The following is a 22,077-nucleotide window of genomic DNA, read 5'->3' on the forward strand; positions in this document are numbered from 1 at the left end:
CGTGGAACTCCAAATTCCATGAACTCCAGAGCTTCCAACTCTCATGGCCTCTTGGATGTCTGATGGGCACCTAACACTCCCCATGGTGAAAAGTGAACTTCTGCTCTCACCCATCCCAAACCTGAATTTCCGCACCCGCCTCTCCAAGTCAGGAAATAGCAATTCCACACTTCCAGCTGGTCAGATAGGAAAACTCAGGTGTTATCTTTGACTCTCATTTTTTACCACATCAGGTATTCAATTCATTAGACCCATTGGCTCTAACTTCAAAAATTATCCAGAATTCAGACAGTTTTTTCTGCTCCTCTGCTGCCACCTTTGTCCCAGCCACCGCTGTCCTCCACCCATTTTCACCTTTGTCCCCAAGCAAACTCATTTCCAAAGCAGCCAGAGGGAGCCTGTAAACAAAAGTCAAATCATTTTACTCCTCCCTCAGATACCCCTCTAAGCTTTCCCATCTCACAGAAAAGTCCAAGTGCTTACAGGGGCCTCAAAGACCCCGTATGCAGTCTGCTTTCTCCCTCTTCCTACTATCCGTCCTTCCCACCCAACTCCACTCCCTGCACCCACCCACTCACCTCTTTTGGTTTCAATACTTTAGTCTCCTTGCTGATAATGAGTCTTCCAGCCAAGCTCAGCGTCAGGGGCTTGCATTTGCTAGAACTTTCCCCCCAACCCCCTAGTTCTCCACTCACCCACTCACCGGATTAAAGTCTTTGTTCAAATGTCACCTTCTCAGTGGGTTCTCGGTGAGACTTTTTTTTTTAATGTATTATTTTTTTTAATTGAAGTATAGTTGATTTACAATGTTTCAGGTGTACAGCAAAGTGATTCAGTTATATATATATGTATATATATGTATTCTTTTTCAGGTTATTTTCCATTATAGGTTATTATAAGATACTGGATATAGTTCCCTGTGCTACACAGTAGGTTCTTGTTGTTTATCTATTTTATATATAGTAGTGTGTATCTGTTAATCCCAAACTCCTAATTTATCCGTCCCCCCCTTTCCCCTTTGGTAACCATAAGTTTGTTTTCTATGTCTGTGAGTCTGTTTCTGTTTTGTAAATAAGTTCATTTGTATAGTTTTTTAGATTTGGTGAGACTTTTTTTTTTTTTTAATGACCAACCTACCTAAAATGACATCTGCCCACTATGGGCGGTCTCCACCCCATCCCTGCTTCATTTTCCTCTCCAGCACTTCTCTCTCTCTGGCTCACCATCTGTTTTACTTACGTATCTATTTTTTGGCAGCTTTTCCCCACTGGAATGTTAGCACCTTGAGGGCAGGGAGTTTTGATCCTTTTATTCACTGCTTCACTCCCAGCCTCTAGATAGGAGTGGGATACATAAAAGGCAGTCACGAATTCTTTGTTTAATGAACGCATAAATGAATGCATTCAGGAAGATTTCCATGCACTGAATCTTGAATACTGTTGGGGTCAGTGCTCAGAATATTTATCATTTAAATGGTGTGTGTGTGGAGGTAGCAGGGGAGCATTTCACAAAGGGGCCTTGCTCTACAGACTGATCCCTAAAAACACGATGTGCTGGGGGGTACACACTCCAGACTGAGGAGCTGCCAGAAAGATGCAAAGTATAGCAGCATGCACAGGAAGGGCCCTGGGAAACCACCCAACACTGCTTCCTACAATATTGAGGTCTGTGCCAGAGCAAAATCTAGTTCATGTATGAGGCTGGGCTTCAGTGGTAGGAGAGAGTTGGACTTTTGAGCTATATCTTTTGAACTGGTACAAAGACGTTTTCCTCAGACCTAGGGAAACAATAGCAGGGGGTCAGGCGCTCCCTCCAACCCCCAAGGCTGTATGTTGTTCTTTACCCCTTACAGTCGAAAGGAATTCAGAAAGAAACAGCATAACTAAACACTTTCCAAACAGTGGGGCTTGTACTGACTGCTGGTGTCAGTGATTCCCGGGAGATTCCGGGAGAGTTCGGTCTCCCTGCACCAGTGGCTTTCCAACTTGTTTGCCTGTGACTGCAGGAAGAAATACATTCTATAGCCCAGGCCTCTCAGTGCAGATATGAATGTTTAAAATAAACAATACTCAAGCTTCCTATGGATGAGGCACCCAGATGACTCCTGTTTTGCTCCCTTTCATTTTATTATTACTACTTTCTTCATGCTGACTGATGGAGCAGGTTTAGGGTAAAGCAAGTGAGGAACTTCCAGCGGCACAGAACTTAAGGGGGAGCCAACAACCACAGTTAATAGAGAAAAATGCTATTTTAAGTCAATATTTTTAAAAGCCCAGGTTAAGGCAGACAATCCATCAATACGATGTGGAGATTTTACATAAAGGCAGGTAGTTGTGTTTTATGACCCTGATTAGTGGCACCCTTAGTTCCCGTTACAGTGTCCTTTGCAGTCAGCCGCTCATCCCCTCCAGCTGTGTGTACGAGGGTTGACAATGGCCTGGGAAAGATTGAGCAGCATGGGGGCTTTAAAGTCATGCTTTTTTTTAATTAAAAAATTTTTTATTGATGTATAGTTGATTTACAGTGCTGTGTTAGTTTCTGGTATATAGCAAAGTGATTCAGATATATATATATATACACACATACATGTATGTATGTATACATATGTATCTGAATATATATATATATATATATATATGTTCTGTTTCAGATTCTTTTCCATTATAGGTTATTACAGGATATTGAATATAGTTCCCTGTGCTACATAGTAAGACCTTGTTGTTTATCTCTTTTATGTACAGTAGTGGTGTCATGCTTTTTGATTGTAGAACGTATATTAACTTATTCTACTTGGTTCAAAATATGGGAGTGTGTTTTGATGAGTGGATATAGGGGCACGTTTCTCCTTTGGCCTCAGGCTCCGACATGGCTCAGCACAGCACTGTGGGTTGACTTATGCCCACATTTATTTCCCACACAGCTACCCTGTTACCTGCCTTCCTGGGGTCTGTGGCTCCACCAGCCTGGAGAGTTCACTTGATGTCAACCCCTTCCCACCCACCAGTCTCCTAGACAGCCCACCACCCCACACACCTGGAAACTCTCTCACCTGCATGGGGCTCTGCATCCCTGCTTCTCTTCCAAGAACTGTTTTTTAAAAAAAATAATTAATCTATTGAATTATATATCCGTGTAAACACACACATTTTTTTTTTTAAACACACACATTTTTAAATCATAAAGAGGGCTCATTATATTTGGGGTTTAGTTAACAGAAACATGTCTAAGTGGTTTCAGCAGAGTAAAGAACTATTGCTGAATTGACATGAGACATAATATGCTGGGGCTCTGAAGGGAGTTTTCAGGGTTCTTCATCTGCGCACCTCACTTACATCATGGGAGCAGCAGGTCGGAGAGGAAAGTTCTATAATCAGCTCCTTCAAACAATAACACCAGAGATACAAAGAGTGTGCTCTGTGCTTTGCTGGTGGAAACTTTCAATCGTGAAGAGGTGATTACCCTGCCCAAGGTTGCTCAGAGTGGCATTGAATTAAAATTCCAAGTTGTTTTCCCCCTCTGGTGTTTAGTTTTTTTTTTTTTAATGTTATGGTTAAACATGTTTGCAGACTTCTCTGGTGGCACAGTGGTTAAGAATCCGCCTGCCAATGCAGGGCACACGGGTTCGAGCCCTGGTCCGGGAAGATCCCACATGCCGGAGAGCAACTAAGCCCGTGAGCCACAACTACTGAGCCTGCACTCTAGAGCCTGCAAGCCACAACTACTGAGCCCATGTTCCACAACTACTGAAGCCCATGTGCCTAGGGCCCATGCTCCACAACAAGAGAAACCACCGCAATGAGAAGCCCGTGCACCACAACGAAGAGTAGCCCCCGCTCACTGCAACTAGAGAGAGCCCACACACAGCAACGAAGACCCAATGCAGCCAAAAATAAATAAATAAATAAATAAATTTATTAAAAAAAACAAAAGCATGTTTGGACCACAATGTGACTTTAAGCGAGGGAGGTCATCAGAGTGGATACAGTTTTCATCTAGTGTCTCCTAACCTTAGATCTAATCCTATTTGCATTTCTTTATGTTCAGATTTAAGCTTAGCAGATAGACTGTGTTAAAAAGTTCCAAGTTCACAATTAATTGCAGTGGAGATGACTAACATTGCTTTCAGGAAGCCAGAGTACTCATGGACCCGTGCAGATTTCAGAGGGCTGTGAAATAACATGCATAATTATAGTAGGCCAGTGAGAGGTTCAGCCCGTCAAGGGGAAAAATAATGTATACCTTTGGGAAGTCATCAAGCAGCAGCAATATGCCCTATCTAAGAAGATCTTAAAAGAAAAGCTGTTTTCTCTGGTTCAGATAAATGAGCAGATATGGCTGGTCTGATGTGTTTTGACAAAGTGCTCCAAAGACACGGTGCTTAAAAGGCTGAAAAGCCACTGCTCCAGCAATTCTCATCTTCTGAGAGCCACGCAGCCAGATTTCACAGGTCTCACACGGGATATGAAAGCAGTTTATGAAAGTGCAAGGGATGTGGGCAATTTCAGAGCCACGGGTAAAATGCAGGATTTTACATTCAATCAGCTGTGCTATAAAAACTGCTTTGGTAAAATAGACATCAAATTCAGAGGTCCCCCAAGCACAGCAAAGGCAGTGGGTTCACGATATGATGGATACAAACTGATAAAATAGGGTGGGAGAAATTTAAGAGAAATTACAGTCTTCTATGAAATAGAAGGAAAAAAATATGTGCACACACATTCATGTATCAGTCAATTCATACATACAAGAGCGAAAGCCTGCCATGAAGTCTACTATAAGTGGGTAATGAAAAATCATTCTAATAGGTTATTTTTTACCAAAGTCATATTGTTTTTTTGACTGAGTTAATTTGAGATAAAACGCTTTCACCCAAAGCTGAATGATTTAAGATAACACCTCACTATTTGACATCAGTCATATTTGCTTGATCCTAAATCCCTAAAAACCAGACAGCACAAGAGTACAAGAATTAATTGCCAGTGGTTCACTATTTGTACCAATGTTTTCTTAGCCTCCACCCAACTTTTCTAAGGAAAAGTGAAAAGCATTACCCAATGAAAAGAAATTCTTCATAGACCATTGAAAACACAATAGAAAGATAAACTTGTAAGCAGTGGTTTTGTGGTCATATCAAGATAGGTGATGTGTACTAACTCATAAACATTTTTCCCTAGGGTTGAATTTACCTCCCTATCAGATGTGTCTACTCTGTCCAAGATTACCCTCATATAGCTGTTAAAAAAACAAAAACAAAAATAACTTGCTTTTCAAAGACCAGGTCCTATAGAGTTGAGAGTTAGTTGTCATGATAATTGTGGTATAAATCATGATCTGCTAATAAAACAGTGAGATGTAAAAACTCCACCTGTAAAGCTATGGGACTGATTTCACTAATGATCATTCAACAGTCTCATTCTTCTTGACATTCAACTTGTTCTAGTCAAGTTAGAAAAGACATGACTAAGGGCCAATTATTTCCTTAGTCAAATATTCTTAAATGTGAATCCATCAAGTTTCTATGTTAAAATGAGACCCTTATATATTGATAAAAAGGGGGACAGTTCACTTCAGGTCATTCGAAGGTATCTTGGACCCTTTCCGTTCTGTACAACGTTATAATTTAGTTGGAAGGAAAAGACAAGCACAGAAATATCTCTAATAACACAACTGTGGCTTCAACATTACACAATAGTTTAGTATTATTTTTTACTATAAAGTGTATTAAAACCTTACATTTATATAGCACTTTACTTTTTTCAGTGTTTGGGGCTATCCTTTAATTAAATTCTAACAATAATCATGTGCGTTTAGTCTATATTTCTTGCTCTACCCAGATATAATGCCCTCTGGGCATGTCCCCATACTGGATAGGAAATGGATGTTATTATTTACAGAAAAAGAAACTTGTGGGAAGCTGTTACAGAGAAGATTGTTGAGTGTGTGGGTGTGTGGATCTGTAAATATGTGAAGGTGATTCAGAATCAGCTGGAGTTGTGTTCAGTTTTGCCTCCAAAGTTTCCTTACCTATCTGGGCCCTACATTGCCTCACCTGAAAAACATGAATGATAATACTTACCTTGCATTATTATTGAGAAGTTTGAGTGAAATTGTGCATGTAACTCACATAGTATGTTGTCTGGCACCTAGTAAATCATCCAAGTAATAACTTTTATTGGTAATTATAGCTGAGCACAGAAGAGTCAAGTGGGAATTTAAAGGCATTCTGAAATTCTGAAAAGTCAATAATGTAAAACTATTGATAGAGTTACAAGTCCGTAAGTGGATAATCCAAGTTAATTAGTTTCCCAAATTCTTTGGTTTGAGTCCATTCAGGTTTAGCAGCATGAGGTTGTCTATTTCTTTCCTTTATGTAACTATAGGACATAAGATGCCCAAAGCAACCCTGCATTTAAAGATGGAAAGTAGAAAAATATAAAGGTTTAATTGTTTCAGCTTTTGCTTTCCCTTATCAGTTGACTCTGCAGTGTATTACAATATCCAGGTTCTTACTTTAACTTGATAGCATTGGGAAAGCTTAACATATCAATGTTTAGGCATTCCTTCTGTCCTGATTAGAATTCACTCTTTACATGTGTGTCTCCCCTAAATTCCTTGAGAGGAAGAGTCTAACCAAGTGTTTTGCACACTCAAATTAGGCATATAATAAATGCTATTGGACCCAAACTGATTCAGAATGGTGTATTGGAAATTTTTATGCCATTAGTTGTTCACTTTTAGGTTCTAGGGTGGAGAGAAGGCAGTAGGAATTAGTCATCCACTGCTCCTTGTGTATCTGGAATCCTAAATTTAATTTCTCTCAGTTTGGCTTCTCGAGTAAGCTTCGTAAGACATTTAACCCCTTGGTCTTACTGGACAAAAAACAAACCAAAAAAACAAAGACAAAAACCTCTCATCAATTCTATATTCTCTCTCTTTCTGCCAATATCCAGTGTAGCTCACACAGGCTGTGTATGTGAAATATACCTCATGAGCCACATTGCCTTGTTTGCAGTGTGAATGTGAGACTTGCTTAATTTATAACTTCTACCTTAAAGTCTTTCCATAGAAGTCTGATTGGTGGTTCAGAAAATTATCCCTGTGGAAGCAGCACAGCTTTAATAATCACACCTCAACTTTGCTGGGCAAATGTAAATGGCTGACAAGGAGATGCCCCAGAAGCACACAGAGCCAGTGAGAGGCAAGTGTACACAATACAAGTGCTGAGGACACTTCAAGGGTACCATGTAAGATACTTTGTAATATAGTAACAAGAGCTGGGAAGCAACCATAGGGAACTTGCTGAACTAATGGGACTCATCTAAGGGGCTCGGTTTGAACATATATAATGACATCAAGACTGAGAAATTATAGTTATCCTGGTCTTCAAAGATACTTCATAAGAAAAACAAAACTTTCCCATCCAATATTCACAATGATGTTCCAAGCCAAGCCATGACTTTGGAGTAGACACATGCCAGGGCCCCTTTTGTCTTGGTGCCCTCTCTCTGACTTTGCACCAAGAAAACCTCTAGTCCCCACCTCTGTCGTTTGAAATCTATCCAGTGCCCAAAGCCAAGGTCAAATACTACTTTCTCCAAAGTAGTTTTTTGATTCTCACTACTTGATTAAGTTTTGTCTTAGTCTGTTTGGGCTGCTGTAACAGAAGTACCATAGCCTGGGTGGCTTATAAACAACATAAATTTACTGCTCACATCTTTAGAGGCTAGAAGTCCAAGATCAGGGTACCAGCATGGTCTGACTCTGCTGGATTCCTCTTCGGGGTTACAAACTTCCAACACATGGCAGAGAGCAGAGAGAGAAAGCAAATGGTCTTTTGACTCTTATAAGGGCACTAATCCCATTCATGAGGGCTCCACCCTCATGACTTCATCTAATCCTAATTACCTCCTTTGGGTCTACTACCTAATACCATTGGAGAGGGAGGGAAAGTAGAGCAACTATTTTTTTCTCTTTCTCCTGGGCTCTCCTGATACCATTTTTGAAACTTGATTCTCAGTGTTATAAAAATATTTTTTTGTATTACAAATTTATGTTCCCGCTGGATAGATTGGAAGATCTTTGATAAGTCTTGCTTATTTAGAGGAGGGGGGTGGAGAACACAGTATCTTGCCCAATGCATAGAGTAGGGGCTAATAATGAATTTAATCGTTAAATATATAATAAGTATCTAAATAAATAATTAATCAAAGTCTTAACCATACAAATCATGCTTGATTTTTTTTTTTTCTTCCAATTTCACATGGCCAGAATGCAAAAATCTGCAGTTACAAAGGTTTGGTTTTTCTCTAGACAAATCTCAGTAGAAACCAAATGATCATATAGAGATATCTCTCTTGTTTCTGTGCCCTCGGCTCCAAACAGCATCGATGCTTTTCTTAAGGTTCTTTTGTTTGCTGCTTACCAAGGAAGAAAGGGCCCTTTAATTCTAGCCAGACTTGGTCACATGCTCATGCAGGAGCTTAAAATTATAAGAGGGGTAAGGGATATGTTCACAATTGTCACTGCAGTTTCACTAGGATGGGTGCAGCTCCTTTGCACCCTGAGGGTTATACCCAGCATACCCATTGGAATAGCTGTGTGTCCTACAGAGACTCTTCTTAGATACCCTGACCTCAGACTTTGTCCTGCTATTCATAATTGTCCTTGCTAACTTCCTCCTCAGTTCCTGATTCAGTAGTTGGTCTTCTTACAGCGTTTTGACTGTGTGCATACCTGCTGTATCCTCTTCCTGGTGCACCAGGAGAGGTTTTTAACTCTCGCCTGATATGAACATCTTCCCTGGGAGAGGTGATGGAACCATTCCCTCTCTTGTTGTTGACTGTACCAGTGAATTCTTCTCAGCATCAGTGAGAATAAACCTGCTTGGGCTCCCTCCTTTGCTCTGGAAGCCACTGTGAATGCTGCCCCATCCAGAACTCAATATCCCTTTCTCAATTGAATGGATGCCCTTGGGATGCCAGGTGTTGCTTAAGTCTTTATTACTTGGTCTAGAGAAAGCTTATTACTTACAATAAACTATGTGGACATTCAATGCCCGGAGTGGGCTAGGAGATGCTACAAGTCACAGTTGCTTCTTATTGATTTTGCATTTTCTCTCCTCCCCCTCTCATGCTATTGGCATGCCTCTGTTGCGTGCCATAAAATCTTTGAGAATGTAATTGTCATCTGTTCTCCTTAGTCCTGTACCCAAAGGCTCTGGCTATAAAATGAATCCCATTACTTTAGCTCTTGAGGTCTGGCAATCCATTTTGTATTTTCTGCTGAAGATTTTGACCTGCCACTAAATTTTGCGTATGGGTGACACTGCTAAAATTTAATCAGTAAAGGTCTCTCATCTTAGATGAGACTAGGAAACATTTCAGTTTTATCCATTTCACTCTTTGTACCAAACTTGATGTCACATAATTGCTGGTCAGTCTAACACTTTCATACTGTACATCTTTCCAAATTAGAAAATATGCTATAATAAAAAAATCAATAGCAGCCCTAAATATCTGTAAGAACCTGTTAGAAAACTTAACAGTATAAGATCTCAAATTCAGCGGCTGCAGAACTATAACATTCTTGGAAGTTATTTCAACCAAAACTGCTTGAAATCTAAATGTAGAAACTTATAGAAGTGATAAAAGTGTTATCTATTGAGAGACTTTGTGTAAAAACTGCACATTGAAAAGATGTAAGTTCTTCCCCAACACACTTATAGATTGAATACAGTTCCAGGTAAAAAAAACAATTCATTAAGGATGAGGCAAAATATAGGAAATAAAAATTAATCTAAAGTTTATCTGGAAAAAAATCAATGGGTGAAGCAAAAATACTTAGGAAAAGCATAATAAGGGGCGAAATTTATCTTCAATTATGCAACAAAGGATGGTACTGGTGCCAAGCATTTTATACAAAGCTATGGCAAAGCATGAGAGTATTCTGCTGAAAGTTATTGCTGGTTATCCCATAAGCTGTAAAGTGAGAATCAACACATTAGTAAGAATTCTGTTAAGTTCAATGTTTTCCAACAGTCATAGGACTCAAATGAAAATCCACCATTAAAAAAACCAGGATGAAGTAAGTACTCATATCAGATGAGAGCCTCACACAGTCGTACCTTTCATTCTTCAGCATTTAATTTTAAAGGCAGGAAATTAAACAGGTTTGGGGGATGTCTTTGGATATTCAAATGTTTGCTCCTGAAAATAAAAGCTGAGTTGTTTTTCATATGGTAGCAGGAAGGACAAGTCATTTTGCCAGCCCATATTATAGCCCAGACATAGATTTATTCACCTTAACAATTTTAATAGTTAGATAGTACCAAATTCCAGTACCCTGTGGCTTTATTAAACCTAATTTATTAAACCTAATTCCTGTTCTTCTTAACAGTTATATTTATTCTCTTTGTCATGGGTAACTCCTACCTGGAAATTAAGTCTTTACAATGACAGGGAGTTCCCATATCAATTTTTCTCAGAATGATTTTGGCACGATACTTAATGAACCCGTTTTTGGCCTTTACGGAATGAACTGTCTGAGCTTTTAAAAGTCATCGTCAATATGTGTCTGTCAGATGGAGAGGGACACTCTGATTAGTAGCATGTGTCCCCGATTTGTTTAGCATTTACTGTCAGTACATACCTTTATCAAAAGCAATATTCTCTTCCTGGAATTAATTTACAGACATTGATGACATCACTAACTGTGCTTTAAAGACAGTAGGAAACAATAAATTCTGAGTATAATCAGTCCTTGTTTCTCCTTGTTAAAGAAAAAAAAAATGGAAGAAACTTTATTTCGGTAGAAGAGGGTACAAATGTGTCTAATTTCATTTCTTATACTACAAAATATGTCATAAGATCATATAAAAAGAAAATAGAAAACAATTAATAGCTAGAAAATGCATTAAAATTATAAACTTTGTACCAAATAGTTAAAATAGAAGGATTTGGAGACTGAGAAATCTAGGTTGAAGTCCAGCTCTGCCCATACTAGTTGTGTAATTTGGTGAAGTTTCTTGACTTAGCAAAATCTCAGTTATTGGGGATATAAGTATCTACCATGTTAGAACAATATAAACATTAAATGAGTTATAGAATCCAAGTGCTTAGCATAGGGCCTCACAAAAAATATTAACCCTCAGTACCTTGGAACCATTGTTATTTTTATGGTTTTGTTCAGATAAAGACAGTGAATTTTCTATTTCCCATGAGGAATGTTCCTTCTGTGTTAACTGTCATAAAGCCACTGGAGCAAGCTGAGGTTGTGAGAGGTTCTGCTCTATTCCATTTCAGGAGTTAGGTAAATAATAATTACTGGTCATTGAAGTAGACCTCTCTCCCTATGGTCCAAATAAGAGGATATAGCGTAAAAGTAGGAACACAGATTTTTATCTTTAGACATCTTGGGTTTAAAACCCTACTCTAGCGGTTACTTATTAGCTGTGCAAGTTTGGACAAGCTTCACATTTTTGTGTACAAAATGGCAGTAATAATCTTTGCTACTTCCTAGAACTATGCAATAGGACATGCAATAAACGTTCATTAATCCTGTTGTTTTAGTTTGCCCCATAAGAAGAGGAAACCATAGTTCTGATGGCCTACGAAACTGGCCAGTGGTCATGCAGCTGGTAACTGGCAAAGATTTAGAGGTTTTACTACCTCTTTGGGGTTTAATGTTAGTGGGGGAGATAGGGTGCTTGGACATGCAGTGAATTAAACAACTAAATTAAAACGGGTATTTAAGAAGAATCCACAGAGAGGTTGGATTTTGAAAGACAAGTAAAGTATGGATGTGTAGAGATAAGAGAAAAACATAAGCCCATTTAACTATAACTTATATAATTATGGTTTTTTATTAGGACCGGCATTGAGTATGATGAATACTTATGAGTTAATAATAACCCAGCAAACTAGAATCCGATATCAGAGCTGGGTACTTAAGGGAACCTTGTATTTGGTGATCTTGGCATCATAAGTCACAGGATAAAGATGATGTTCAGTGCCTGATGTTGAAAATTGGCTCACTACATGGAGAAAAATTAGTCTTATCTCAATATCAAATCGTATAAATTAATAATCTAGAATAGTATATTGACAACCATGAGAAAAATATTTCTTAAACAAGATACACAAAGGCCAAACCATAAGTTGAGAATTTGAGGTATTTGACTACAGCAAAATAAAAGATTACTGCTTTGAGTAAGGACATCATAAACATAGGTGAAAGCTGGGACAAGGTAATTGCAGCAGGTAAAACTGATGAAAGATTCATATCCAGAGTATGCAAGAAAGTTTAGTACATCCACTAGAAGGGCAAAATCACACAATACAAAAAAAAAAAAAAAAGAAAATGGACAAAGGATATGATTAGGCAATTCATAGGAGGCAAACAAATGGTAAGACTTGTAAAAATAAGTTAGACCTTACTAATTGTGATGGTTAATTCTCTGTGTCAACCTGACTGGCCATGTGGGGTGAGAGAACCCTGACTGATACACTAATAATCAAAAATACAAATGAGAACAATAAGGATAGACTGCTTTATACCCATCAATGTGGAGAATGCTGCAGAGTCAAATAAAATTAAATCCTGGGGAGGATGTGGGCAAAGAGGCACTCACAGCCCACGTGAACAGGTGCAGGCACTTTGGAGCTGGATTGCAAAAAGCCCCAGGACCCAGTGTTTCTACCCCTGGGTAAATACGAGGGGGAAATTCTCCCACAGGACCATAAGGAGACCATCCCAGGAATTAACTCAAGCATTTGGTGTGGACACAGAAGCTGGAAGTATTCTAGTCTCCATCATTTGAGTCATCGATAAAAGAAAATACGGTTGATAAACCCAAAGAGCCATTAGGCAGCAGTCAGAAGTAAAGAACTGGACGGTTACCCAAACCTAACGTTGTTTGAAGAAAGTTTCTTTAAAAAGTTATTATAACATGTATGTGTTTTTAAGATTATGCATGCAGGAATACCACCTTTCATCTAATAAGGATAGAGAAGATAAATAGGACGGTTATACATTTAATATGTTAAGAGGATATATTGGGATAGGCATGGCATGGATGGGTATAGGGATAGAGGATGAAGGAAAAAATAATAAAATAAAATTGAACAAAAGAGGGACCTCACAAAAAGCCTTCTTAAGTGTGTGCCGTGAACTAATGTGTGACCAAGATGCAAGTGATGAGTGGATGCACCAAGGAGTCCTGAAAAGAAGGGGAGAAACCTGACAAATAAACGCTACCTTAGCCAAGTCATGAAGATGCACATCAACAGGGATAAGTCACGCGGATGGTGTGCACCCTTGTTCTGATGTGATGAAGTGCTCCCTTCCCTTCTGGGGTCTTCCTCCCCAAAACCTACAATCTCAGTCTTATCATGAGAAAATAGAAAGATAAATCCCAATACTGGACATTCTACAAAACACCAGACCAGCATTCATCAAAACTGTCCAAATCATCAAAAACAAGAGAAGTCTGAGACACTGTCTCAGCCAAGAGGAGTCTGAGGAGACATGATGACCAAAGGCAATGTGGGATCCTGGTGGATGGGTTCCTGGGACAGAAAAAGGACATTAGAAAAAAACTGAAAAGGAAATTGAAGAAACTATGGACTTTAGTTAATGATAATGTACCAATATAGGTTTAATAATTGTGGTGAATATGCCATACTAATATTAGATGTTAATAATAGGGGAAAAATTGGATGTGGGGTATATGGGAACTCTCTGTACTATTTTCTCAATTTTTCTAAAACTATTCTAAAAAGTATAGTCTAATAAGTAAGTGGAGGCAAGGGCAGAATGGGATAACATAGAATTATTATATGCTGTACTAAGCAATTTGGAAGACATTTTGATTATCTTTGGGAGCCTCTGAAGGACTGAATTAAAAAATATAAATTTCAGGAACCCTGTGAAGGCTCATGGCCGAAGGAGCAGGTCAGGGACTTAAAAAAGCCAGAGGAGACCAGGCTAGCGGTGAGAATGAATAGGACACAGGACGTAAGACTACAAAGCATTGGAGTTAATAGCACTTAATGGGGTGAGGTGGTAAAAGGAGGGGATGGTCTACCGTGGTGGTTTTCAAGGTGAAAGTGGAATGCTAAAAAAGTTTACAAAAGAAAGGAAAATGGTCTAATTAAGTATTTAAAACACTAAGAAAAATCTGATGAGAAAGTCCTGAATGGAAATTCACAGAGGTGGAGAATTTTCCAAGCAACTGGCCTGAAATATGTGCCTGTGGGGTTTCTGGTCTTAAGCAGACAATACTTAGAAGGCTGTCTTTTGTCAGCCGCTGTGACATGATAATTTCTGTTTGTAAGGAGCCGTGTCAGTTGACTGACTGACTTCTCTGAAGATGGATCCAGGTTTCAGTGCCCTGTTGCTCCAATAAATGCAGCAGCTTTACATCTTTCTGTACTGAATTTGAATTAAGAGGGTCCTGGGTTCAGTGTGCTTATTACTTCAGTATCGATTTATCCGACTTCCAACAGCATGGCTGACCCAGCTGATGTTGGCTGGCTTTCTTCCTGTGTACTCTTAGAAATCATCAATAAAATAAGACCAAATAATATAATACACAGCTTATCTCCAAGGAAAGAAAGGGAAATCTCCAGGTACCAGAAATGGAGAAATCGAAGCTGATGGAGCTTAAACTCAAGGCTTTACGATCCAGATATAATCCAAGAGGAAAGAGGACCAGATGCTAAAGGCTTACTACCACAAACTGAATATTTTTGTGTCGTCCCACCCAAACTGCAACTTCATGTGTTGGGACCTAATCCCCAATGTGATGCTATTTGGAGGTGGGGCCTTTGGGAATTGAATCATCATGAAGGTGGAGCCCTCAAGAATAGGATTAGTGCCCTTATAAGAGAGGCCCCAGAGAGCTTCCTCATCCCTTCTGCTATGTGAGGACACAGCAGGAAGGTGGCCGTCTGCCAGCAAGAGGGCCCTCACCAGAGTCCAGCCCTGCTGGCACCCTGATTCAGACTTCCAGCCTCCAGAACTGTGAGAAATGAACTTCTGTGGTTTATAAGCCGCCACCCAATATATGGTACTTTGTTGTAGCAGCCCAAGTGGACTTAGATATCCACCAAGAAAGAAGGACATGATTTTAAGCTGGATGAGAAGGGAGCTGGAACAGGGTCTCTGCACGATGCCTGGGGGACTGAAAGGGCAACCCCACCTGTGGAAAGAGCTCAAAACTCCTCATCACTGATTTGGGATCACCAGGGAAGCTTGCCCTCTCTGGTGCTTAAGTGGAGAAATTTTTCTCCTTTGAGAAACCAGACGTGTTTGAGGGCAGGGTCTGAACTTACAGCTTGTCTGTTGTACAGAAACTTGAGCTGAAAAGAATAAACTGAAGACTTGTCTAGAAACCCTGAGGATCCCAGCATTAGGTGAACATAACACTTTTCTGCAAAGCCTTTCCACACAGTGGATCATGCAAGAACCCCTTAGGAAAGAAGAGAAACCCCACTGACGATAAGCTCAGAGTTCAAAAATGTCAAGGACAAGACAAATGAGTCACCAGGAAGGAGTCAGCAGTTTCAGCAAACTAAACGTTTGGGGGTCCAGGAATTTGAATGACTAGAGCAAGCTGAAAGAAACCATAAAATAAGAGACTATAAAATTTTTAAAAGGCCCAAATAGAATTTCTAGAAATGAACAGGTATAGTCACTATAAGTAAGGCCACCCGGGAATGTTTGACTGACTCAAGGATTGTCCCTATGCCCCTTGGACATTTCCGGATAAACACCGTGCATACTGTGTCTGGAGAGTGATCTGAAATCTTGCTGTTCTTTTGACAGATCATCTCTTCTGTGGTTTACACCATGGAACCACTGAGATGGCTTCATTCTCCCCCAATTTTTATCCTGAGTGAGTTTGCTTTGATTGAAAAGTACTTCATAATCCGCCCCCCTTTTCTTTACAACAAGAATGTCATAAGTGTATTTACTGTTTATTTTAATGACTTTCTATTTTATGATCACACAATGATAAAATTATTTTACCCTTTCCCCTTCACCTCCAGTGGCCGGAAGACCTGACTGATACTTAAACTCTCATTCCAAAGGATCATATAACCTATTAGGTTGCTGTGATTCCCTCTTCCAGGGGCTGGGGATCACCTTGATCCCAGGTTACCTGGCACCCTGGAAATATCACAACAGTGCAGTTTTATTGTTAATTGAGCCTTGAGTTTCATTCTCCCTGCTGCTTTTGCCATTTCTTAGTGTAGATTAATGATTCCAGCTTGGCATTTTACACTGAGACATTTTTAACTCTAATTTGAATTAATAAAAGAAGAAAAAGCAAATACTTTAGTTAAAAGAAAAAGAATAGCACAGTATCACTAAAAGCTAACATGTACTTTTAATCCTATTCTTTTTATTAACTAAATTTAAAAATAGGAAGTTTTTCTTATTCATCTTTATGCCCCCTAAAAATATTGTATATGTGTTAGATGCTTAAAGACTTACTCAACGTTTTAAATAATTCTGTATATCCAAAAACATGGAATGTTAGTTGTACAAGACAACTAATTGGTCATAATTCACTGGAACTAAATCCCCAATAACTGCTGCTTAAATAACTTTAAAATTTCTATAAGTACAAAGATACTCCTAGGAACCCAATCACCTTTTTAAAAAATCGAATTAAAATGTACTTATTTGTTTACTTAGTTATTTTTTGACATACCTACACACACAGAGAAAACAAACCAAATTATATTTCAAAGGCCAGAACGTATTACAAGTTACTTACCTTCAGGAATGTTCTGGGTAGCGTCGGGCACCAGCCCAACTTAGAGAACAGGAACTGACACAATAGCCACTCACCCCAGAGGCCTCAGCTGTCAGGACTCTCCCCAGCCTTGGACATGTAGTAAGACTTGTCCCAATGAGGGAAGAGGAGAGAGGGGCTTCTCAGGGTTGGTCCATTTGAAATAAAGCCAGGACAAGTGGAAAGCACGCAGGAAGAGGAAGGTGGGGAGAAAAGAGGGAAGCAGTCACATGGTCTAGGTGGCCTGTCGTGTCTGGGGTGGGGGCAGGTGAGCCTGGAGAGCCTGGCTCTCCTCACCCTCTGATGGAACCCACAACCTGTGCTGGTTCCAGTGACACCTCCTGCACGTGTGGCCCACGGTTCAGACCAACGGCAGGCAATGACGTGGCTACCAGCCTTGTGGAGTAGCCTATGCCTGTGCTCTTTGGATGGCTCCAGTGAGTAGCCTTGTGAGTAATACCACCCTTGGGCCTGGGCATCTGGGTCCTATTGTGGGCTCTCTGTCTTTGCTGTGTCCAGCCCCTTCTTCTTGACCACACTCGGGACCCCTGGACCCTGGAAAGATGGCCATAACACCGTTATTTTTCCTTGTTAATTCTACCCGTGTAACATTTCTGCTTCTGTACGTGCGTATGTGGAAACCTGACCAACACATAGAACATTGTTTGCCCCGAAAATGAGCCTGTCACAAAGAATTGGTTGGTTGATGGGGGGGAAAAGCAAGTGGATGAGAAGGCATCAGTCACTTTCATCCTGACAGTCTTACAGAACAATGATGAACAGGGGCCTTGGAAATGCTGTCATCTTGTCAGTATCTCAGGAGTCTGGGAATAAGTATGCTCTTTAGCAAGTAATTTTTTGACTGTCGTTATTAGAGGCATGATTTCTTTTTAAATGCTTCAAATTAGAATGCAAGGTGGTAGCTGGTAATTTTGAACACATTGGAAAAGGAAGAGAAAGGAGATAAAATGTTCTTATTGTTCATAGTAATTTTTACACTTGAGTCTGTAAACTTTCCTCTAAATGTGATGCGTCATAGTCTAGTGTTGATTTGATTGTAGAGTTTGGAAGACATTGGCTAGTCCATTTTGCCATAATTTCTTCAATTTTTTTCAAAGACAGTGGATCCAAAAGAACTCATGAGTAAACTGACGGATGAGTGTCAGGATACAGGATACACTGATAAAAGGTCTAGAACTCAATGATAATCAGTAGCTCTTCCAAATGAGCTACCTTCCAGGTGAATGGCTGTAGGACAGAACAGTCTCTTTTTAAAAATTGTTTTATCTTTTTAAATTAGGAAATAAAAGTCCCATGAAGTTTATTTTTAGTTGTACTCCCAAACTGTTTCCATAAAGTCTGCTGTTAGGGAAGGTTACTCAAAAATGGCCATCTGTACCTGTGGATTGAAGTTGACTACTGTCTTCGACCACATTCTGTGTGAGTTAGTCCCCGTATGCTGTAGCAGTACCCACATTCTTATAATGAAACTCCAAGAAATATCAACAAACTCCAGATGGATTTGGTCATCTTCTCTCCAGTATTTTCTGAGAGGCTAAACTGGACCACCCTGCTAAATTTATTTAATCGCCTTAATCGGTTTTAATATTTTCAGGGTCTGAACGATTTTGGAGGGAGAAACAGATGTTGTGTGATAGCTCTGAATTTTTCAGGAGTTGCTCCTGAAATAATTACAGATCGGGAATCATACAGTCAAAAGTCATCTTCATTTGAGTCAGTTTGGCAAAATAAAGGTGACAGGAAAGCTGTCTCACTTTTGTTTGCTTAATCCTTGCATTTCAAAATTGGGGCAGAGATCATGTGAGAATGCCCAGGTGCACAGCTGCTACACTTATTATGTTTCAAATTTCTTACCATTTGCTGAAACATGCATATCCATCTGCAATAATTGAGAGCAGCCCATGAATTGTATTCACTTTGTGAATGTAACAACACGGATTGGAAGAGAATGCAAAAAACAGAACAGTCTAGTTTGGGGTATCTTCTACTATTTCAAGAAAAACTTTGAGTACACATAGCGAAAGAGTTTTCTAAAAAAATATTTTACAGTTTAATGGGAAATGGTATGCAGATTAATAACAATGTGAGCAGTAACTATGTGAAAATATAAGATATATTTAGTAATTTTTAACATAATTATTTTAGAAAAATGTGTGCTCTGAAAGACAAAAAAACGTTAAGATGTTTATGAAGTCTAAAGAAAATATTTGGCGGGGGAGAAGAAAGAAATATCTTTTCAATGAGGGAAAGCAAAGCATAAAGGGAGAAATCATTTTGGGATCCCTACCTGTACTCAAGGTAGCTTAGAAAGATTTCCTTCTTTCATGTTGTTAGGAATTCATAGTAAATACGGTCACAATGAATGAACACCTACATGAAACCCATGATTGACTATTCCTATAATTTTAGTTAATAAAGCATATGAGTCAATCTTGGCTCTTTTTATCTCTTAAATCCCATATTCTAACCAATAACCAATCCTGCTACCTTACTTTCATGATCTAGCCAGGATCAACCACCTCTCACCACCTCCTTACCTGCCTGGTCCACTGGCCCATTGAACCTAAATTGTTACCTTTACCCCATTACCAGCCTCCCAGCTTCAGTTCCCCAACGGTCTGTTCTCTACACCAGAGTCAGCATGATCTTTAAAAGCATAAATTAGGTCAGTTCACTTCCTAGTTCAAATACTTCCTACGGCCTTTCAGATCCTCAGAGTAAACATCAAAGTTCCAACAGTGACGGACCATTCTCCTTCTTGCTGGAGCCCTGTCGCTCCACTGAGCTCGTCTTTTGATGCTCAGCCCCTTTCTGGGCTGTAGGCCACTGTCCTTGGGGTGCTGTCTCCCCTCAGAGACATTGAAGAGGCTCCTCCCTCACCTGGGGTTCTCCTGACATCTCATCACCTGCCTGCTCCCTCTCAACATCCACTCAGTGAAGACCCCACAATATTTAGAGCTGAACCCTTGACACTGCGTATCCCTGTTTCCTTTATATCGCCTTCTAACATACTCTATATTTATTTACTTTATTATCTTTCTCTCTCAACTACAAATGAAGGAATTTTTGTCTGTTTGGTTAACTACCAAATTTCCCAGTGCCTTAAAGAGGCGTAGGCACATTGTAGGGTATCAGTAAATATCTGATGAATGAATGAAAAATCCAACATATTTACAATTTAGTTTTAGAATCATTTACCTAGATATCATCTCAAAAGTGAATCTTAGTTCTGGATCACCTCTAGTTAACAAAAATTAACTCGAAATAATTAATTAAAATTGGTTCTAATTAATTTTGGCAATCTCTGTAGAGCTTGCCACACTAATCAGTTGAGAGTGGAAAAGAAAACCAGAAATCTGTCTCTCTCATTTACAAATAAAATCATATTTATAAGGAACACTTTTCTGGCTGCCAGAGCTTAGCTCGACCTGGAGTTCATGAACATCTGTCTCCTTCACTCAGTGCTTTCCAATTCATTAAAAAACAAAAAGAAAAGAAAAGAAATTGAGTCAGTGTTTGCTTTTTTGCATGACAAAGGAAAAAAAGGATCCTTAAGATTAATTTTTTTTTTTTTTTATATTATAAACACATCCATATATGCTTTCTCGAGTATCTAGGACAGGTAGAGCAAGGGGTTTGTGCTCTGACTTTATCCTGGAGAAGGATAAGTCAAAAGCTGGGACATAGGGAATGATGCCAGGAACTGCTTCTCTCTCTAACTCATAGGATCGACTAAGCACAAGTGATTTCTCAAAACACATAACTGGGAACCATATTCCCATTATGCATCTGTTTATAAGCCTGAGCAGGCAAATGAATGTGATCTCTGGTGTAAATTTCTTATTAAAAACACAAGTGAGGGGCTTCCCCTGTGGTCCAGTGGTTAAGGCTCTGTGCTTCCACTGCAGGGGGCATGGGTTCGATCCCTGTTCCGAGAACTAAGATCCTGCATGGCGCACGGTGAGCCCCCCACCCCCAAAAAAAACACACACACACAAGTAAGAGATAGAAAAGTGGTTGTACAAAAAGCCAAGACACCCAAAGGGTAAATAATTCGCCCTTCTTATGGATTTGTGGATATTTACATAACCACACAGTTTAAGGGATGGATGGATAGATAGATGATAGATAGATAGATAGACAGACAATCTTACTTCTTTAGACACATAAATACATTTTCAAGTTTTGTGCATAATTAACATGAGAAATAGTGCTAAGAGTGTACCATATACCAAAAATAGGATTATTATTTGAATAAATTTTCTAACTCGACCAGAAGCAATATAATATAATTACAATACACTTGAAATGAAACAGTAAAGCGGGAGCATTTTAATTGGCAAAGCTATCATGTTGGACTTGTGTGATTAATCTTTTCGAGGAATTGCAAACAGATTTTTAATGAGTTTTAAATGTAGGACTGAGATTGATGGGTAGTCCACACTTAATCAAGACTGAGGAGTGAGGAGTATTCAAATACAGAGAAGGGAGGGCACCCATGCAGAGTCCACATGGGACAGAGGCAGTTTCTGGGTAGTTAATTTGGTTGTCCTTTTGCTTGCTTCTTTACACTGTGGCGGTTTATTTGCTGTAAACCAAAGTTAAGAAACACATAGATTGGAATGGTAGCAGCTCATTTCTTCGCTGAATCTGTAATTATTTAAACAAAACACTCCATAATATAAAAGTCAGTTACTTTCCAAGACCCCAGTAATGGAATTTATTTCCCATTTATATTTCTAACTTCACTTTTTATTTGAATTCCTTTGCTTCAGTTTTCATGTTGACATTTTTTCTCATTGTAGCCTATTTCAGTATCCAGCTTATCATTCTGAAGAATTTCTTCCATAAATGCACTTATAATATCCTAAGACTGAAGCCTATGGCCACAAATGGTGACGTGTCCACTGCCACACCAGGAAGTGGGCAGTGAAGAACAGGGAAGCCAGAAGAGGCCAAGGCCAGGACTCAGGTTGAGAGAAGTTTTGCAGATATCAGTGCTTTGTAATAGATCAAATCCAGACTGAATGCCAGGGATCCAGGACATGCCTGAAGTGGGAGAGGCAGGTTACCTGAGTCCTCTGCCTGACAAATCATTAAAAACGAGGCAAGAATAGCCTAGACTTTAAAACTAGAACTGTGATCTTTCTAGTCCTCAGCTCTTTGCTCTTAGCCAGGAATTATGCCCCTCTGTTTGGTCCAAGTGGCCACAACTTGCAGAAGTGTGTTTGGATATCTTTGGATTATAATGAGGA

At 39.4% G+C, this 22,077-nt stretch overlaps 1 protein-coding gene across 1 annotated transcript in view; it reads left to right on the forward strand.

The window, feature by feature from the left end:
- The window catches only part of CTNND2 (catenin delta 2), a 943,287-nt gene that overhangs the window by 414,525 nt on the left and 506,685 nt on the right, over positions 1-22,077 (forward strand). The window lies entirely within an intron of this gene.

This window comes from Balaenoptera physalus (assembly GCF_965194825.1).
Source record: "Balaenoptera physalus genome assembly, chromosome: 3".
NCBI lineage: Eukaryota > Metazoa > Chordata > Mammalia > Artiodactyla > Balaenopteridae > Balaenoptera > Balaenoptera physalus.